The following is a 6,000-nucleotide window of genomic DNA, read 5'->3' as shown; positions in this document are numbered from 1 at the left end:
CGATCTTCTGAGTTTCCGCAGTGTCTGCAAGGCTTGGAACTCTGCTTCTGCAACAGCTTCAGCTCAGAATGAATCTTCATATGAACCCTGGTTTTTACTGTACGAGGAACAATCTGATCAATGCCAGTTGCTAATATGTGAAAGTGGTAAAAAGTACACCATCAGTAATATTCCAGAACTAAAAGGAGCAACTTGCCTTGCATCAAACCAAGGATGGCTGCTTCTTTTCAAGCCATCATGAGGCTTCATCTTCTTCTTTTGCCCCTTCTCTCGTGCGAAAATCAACCTTCCAAAGTTGCCAGCCTCACAACTATGTAAGCATGTTGCAGCATTTTCATCCCCTCCCACTTGTCAAGATTGCATTGTTTCTGTCATTAGCCGTACCAATGATTTAAAACTGGAGCTGAATGTTCTTCATCGCGGAGCCAATGAATGGTGTTGATGCACAAAATGGCCCGACCAATATTGAGTCCAACTTAGTGATGAGATACGTGGAGTCTTCAGCAGGGAAGAGGATTGAGACCCTTGGTGAGATAGGCTGGTGGGAGACCTGCAGAAGACAAAATGGTAGAAGCAATCGTTAAGCTTCGGACACCGGTGTGGTGCCGGTCGAAGGCTCTCCGATGCCTAAGTCAGCTACAAGTGGTAACTTTGGCAGAGTAACAGTAAAAGTGAGAAAGTAGTTACCCTTTTTACTTGGGTACTGTTTCCTATTTATAGGGAGGTAAAAATAGGAGGTTTGCACAAAGTTCCAATGTGGGACTTTGTGCAAGTCGTCGCAGTGGCGACACGTGTCCTGGGGATTAGGTTTGGCAGTTGGGAGCTTCGGCAGGTGTATGGCACCTCGGAAGTGTGTCTTCCTTCGGCAGGGGAGAAGACATGGCTGCCTTGGTACTAGTCACTTTGGTGCTGGGTCTGCTCGGTTCACTATGGTGTAAACAGTAGTCCCCCAAGTTCGCGGTCAAGAAGTAACTTCTTGGTTGGGAACTTGTGAGTTTTTGTAATTGTAACCGAGCATTCCAGCTTCATTGGGAGCCGTAGGGCACTCCCTAGTCCCCTAAGTTGGCAAGCTAGGAGTTGCGTCAACACATGGAGTGTGTGATATAAGCTGTGTAAGCCTCTAGAACTTTTGGTAGCTGGGTACCTGGGTACTTGGGCATTTTGCAGGTAGGATAGGAGCTGGGTTCGAAGGAGAGGTTTTTTGTTTTGTTTTTGTTTTTGTTTTTTTTTTTGGAGCTCGGGAGCTAGACCTTCTGCAGGCCGGGTCATTGGAAAATTTTGGGGGTTCTCTTCTTCTTCCATGGTCCTTGCCGTTCGGCAAGGGCCTAGACCTTTTTTTTTTTTTTTTTTTTTTGAGCTCGGGAGCTAGACCTTCCGTAGGCCGGGTCATTGGAAAATTTTGGGGGTTACAATTAAATGTTGGCCAAACATTCAAAGCATTAAGCATTGTAATAGATACTCAACATGGAAAAATACTTGGAATTAACATGCTAAGTAATTGAGTATTCATGGCTAGGCTACATCGTAGCCCTAGCAAGAAGAAATTAGTTCATGACAACTTTAATAAAAACCATGATAAATAATATCATAGGAAAGAAGTAACCAATTGAAGATTTGATCTCTGCACGATAGCAACTCTAGCTCCAGGTTGTCTTCTTTGTCTCTCTAAAACTCTCTCTCTCTCTCCTTTGAGTGTTTTGGCTATGAGTATGAATGTGTAGGAATTTTAGGGTAGATGATGGAGGATGGATGATGGGTAATGGATCCTTTCAACAATGACCTAAACTCCCTATTTATAAAACTCCTAGAAATCCTACCTAAGGAATAATTACAATTGTTATAAAAATAGGATTCCTTCTAAAATAAGGTCTTCTTTATTTCTCCTTGTTTGACTTGATAAGACTTGCACCATCTTGAACTAGGAAATTTGACAACATTCCTTGCAACAAAAGGAATGACTTGGCTTCTTTTTAATTGATCTTCATCTTCTTGCCTTTTTTAGCACACTTTCTCCTATTTCACAATTCCTTCACAAATCTCACAAAACCAATTAAAAACAACCAATTTAATCCAAGAAATTAATAAATAAATAAGCAAAGGAGGCATAAAATATATATAAAATATAGACTTATCAAATACCCCCAAACCTATCTTTTGCTAGTCCTCGAGCAAAACTGAAAATCAAAAATAAATTAAAACAAACTAACTAAATTAAACCACTTTCGCAGGTAATCTCGATGGCACTTAGCATGTGCCACAAGCCTTTAAACCTCTAGGTGTCCCTAGTAGGAGGAGTTGTGTCTCCTGATGGTTTACCAGTAATGACACCCACAAACACTTCTTGCAAAACAAATTCGTTAAAGCAATACTTCCAACAAACTAATAATAACCAATGAATGCCAATCACAATTCAAAAACTAAAGTTATGCCACTACAAAAAACTGCACCATAGTGTAAAGTGTAAAGCCAAAACTCCAAGCATTCAAACATAAAGATAACCACATTCGGCGTGTGTACAAATTCGTCTCGACTCTAGGCCTCACTGGATAACTCTCAATTTTCTCACAGAACCTAGGGTTGCACTCTTACCCCGCATATGTGAATGAAGTTAGGTGAAGAATTCAAAATATAAGACACATATGCATCCAAAAATGAATAAAAGGCAATTTCTAAAAATAGATCTCATGGAAAGGAAATCAAATACTAAAAACCATAGATGAAGTACATACCTCTACTTCCGAGTAAGAAGTCCCCAAAGATCCGTTAGGTCTTTACTATGGTTGTAATGAAGGGCTAGGTTATGGGTTATGAAAGAAAGGGAAGGAAATACTAGAACTTGAGACATACCAAGGCATTTATCACGTGATAAGGCTCGGCTCTTCAAATTTACTTCACAGAGGCGTCCAGGATTTTTGATATGCTTCACTTTTTTTTTTCTTTTTTTTTAAAAATTATTTATCTTTCTTTCTTTTTTTTATTTTTATAAAGCACATATTTCCTCGGTACACGCCACCTCTTTTGTTGATGTAGAGATTAACTTTCATCCTTGTCTTCATGCCATGGCATATCCCAAGTTATAGGGTATGGCTAAAAATAGGGTGAAAAGGGTAAGGAAATATTGTGGGTGATGAAAGAAAAGGCTAAGTGTTTGGCTTCAAAGGGTTGATGGCACACACAATGGGTAGGACATGAGGTTTTATTTAGTGGCTAGAACATGCATAGCCTAACATCATCTCTCAAGGTCCATCCAACTCAAAAGTAAAAGCATGAGATGATTCCAAAATAGAGATTAGTTCTTAGTATTCAATTCAAAAGCCTAATTGAGATCAATTTAAATAAGAAAGAAAGAAAATAGTGAATAAGACTAATCCCAAATACTCTCTCAATGAATGGCAATTTGGCTCAAGTATCTCACAATGGTAGTCTCCACTATTTCTCCACAATCATCCAAGTATAGCTAGCTTGTCCATTAAAATACTTGAAGCATGGCCATGTGAAGTGCTATACTTATGATGCATAAACTTTCATGGCAACACTTTAGTTAAAGAAATATGATCAAACATCACATATACATCACTATTAGTAAGAGAAAGTAAAAGCTTTACAAATTTTATTTTATTTTATTTTTAAAAGTTAAAGGCATTTTGTGATTTTTTTTTTCAAACAAATGTGAGTGAATTTATGTGCCATAATTGCTTAGGGATAAAGAAATTTCATCAAAAGGAAGAGGACACACCTGGAATAGCTCCTAGAAACCTCTGATCACAAATGGAATGGATCATAATTGATTTGGAATGAAATTAGAAAATTCTGGAAAATTGACCTTTAGCGACGAAAAATCTGATGAACACCGTCGCTGAAAATCCTTTAGCAACGAAAAATCTGATGAACACCGTCGCTGAAAATCCTTTAGCGACGAAAAATCTGATGAACACCGTCGCTGAAAATCCTTTAGCAACGAAAAATCTGATGAACACCGTCGCTAAAAACCATTTTGTGACGAAAAATCTTCATATTTCTGGGTAGATAGCAGCTAGTCTTTTTTGGGTTTTAGGCCACTTTTTTAACTTCAAATCGTCCTAAAACGTCATGTAAAGCACTTGAGACCCCCAAAACTGTTTCAAATCATCATAATAACCATTCTAAACATGTTGGTGGCTTCAAATTTGCCTGAAAAACATCAAAAAGGAAAATAGGCAGAATTTTTGATTTTGACCAAAATAAGAACATAATAACCTCTTTTGCTATTTTCTGGGTTTTAAAGTCATCTAATGGCCAAAATAACATCTGTAACACATCTGGAACATGTTTGCAATCATCATGGGGCTAGAAAAAATCTAGAAATGTTCTTTGAAACACAAAATCCTTTCTTTGGAACACAAAATCTGTTTTTTTATTATTTTTTTTTATGACTCAAAACTCAAATAAAAACAACAAAACTCCACACCCCCAAACCTAAACTAAGCATTGTCCTCAATGTTTAAAGTAAATGCATGTAACAATTAGTAAAGGCATAGAAGGATGGAAAATAAAGGGAAAACAAAACAAAATAAAATAAAAAGGAACGAAGGTACCTAGTTGGGTTGCCTCCCAACAAGCGCTTGGTTTATAGTCACCAGCCCGACTTGCGAGGTCATCACTTTGGATCATGCAGAGGAATGGAAGTCCGCTGTTAATCAAAATTGACTTCCAAGTATGGCTTCACTCGTTGGCCGTTTACTTTGAAAATAGTACCTTGTTCGTCATGCCTAACCTCAATAACTCCAGAATGAAATACTTGCACTATTGTAAATGGTCCAGACCAACGTGATTTCAGCTTCCCGGGAAAGAGTCGGAGGGGGGAATTAAATAGGAGAACTTTCTGACCAGCGAAGAAATCCTTCCTTAGAATATGCTTATCATGCCATTTCTTTGTACGCTCCTTGTATATCTTGGAAGTCTCATAAGCTTCATTACGAAACTCATCCATATCATTCAATTGAATTGCTCGTTTTTCTCCTGCTGCAATCATGTCAAAATTGAGTGTTTGGAGTGCCCAATGTGCCTTATGTTCGAGCTCAACCGGTAAGTGACAAGCTTTCCCAAAAACTAGACGATAAGGAGACATGCCAATTGGTGTTTTGAATGCCGTTCGATAGGCCCATAAGGCATCATCCAATTTCAGTGACCAATCCTTTCTTGAAGCACTCACCGTCTTTTCCAAAATTCGTTTTAATTCTCTATTGGAAACTTCAACTTGTCCACTAGTTTGTGGATGATAGGGAGTAGTAACCTTGTGGGTAATACCATATTTAGCTAAAAGAGAATTAAATTGACGATTGCAAAAGTGTGTACCTCCGTCACTGATGATTCCACGCGGAGTCCCAAATCTGGTGAAAATATTTTGTCGGACAAATTTGACAACCCCCTCGGAGTCATTGGTAGGGAGAGCGACGGCTTCAACCCATTTCGACACATAATCAATAGCCACCAATATGTACTTGTTCTTCCAAGATTCAGGGAAAGGTCCCATGAAATCTATTCCCCAGACATCAAACAATTCAACCTCTAGAATATTATTCAATGGCATCTGATTTCTGCTAGAAATATTTCTAGTGCGTTGGCATCGATCACAGGCAGCTACAAATGCATAGGCATCCTTGAACAAAGTTGGCCAAAAAAATCCAGATTGTAATACCTTGGCTGCTGTTTTGGAGGCACCAAAATGCCCCCCACACACCAATGTGTGGCAATGTCGCAATATGTCTTCCATCTCCTCCTCAGGCACACATCTCCGTATAACTTGGTCAGGGCAATGTTTCCACAAATATGGGTCGTCCCAATAATAATGTTTAACCAAGGAGAAAAACTTCTTCTTTTGATGAAACGAAAAATCAGCTGGAATGATAGTACTAGCTAAATAATTCACAAAGTCAGCATACCAGGGAGCTTCGGATGATCGAATGGCATACAATTGTTCATCCGGGAACATCTCCATAATGGGTGCAGCATCATCACTCA

The sequence above is a fragment of the Prunus dulcis genome, chromosome 4 (assembly GCF_902201215.1).
Source record: "Prunus dulcis chromosome 4, ALMONDv2, whole genome shotgun sequence".
NCBI classification, from domain to species: Eukaryota; Viridiplantae; Streptophyta; class Magnoliopsida; order Rosales; family Rosaceae; genus Prunus; species Prunus dulcis.
Note: the sequence above shows the minus strand (reverse complement) of the source record.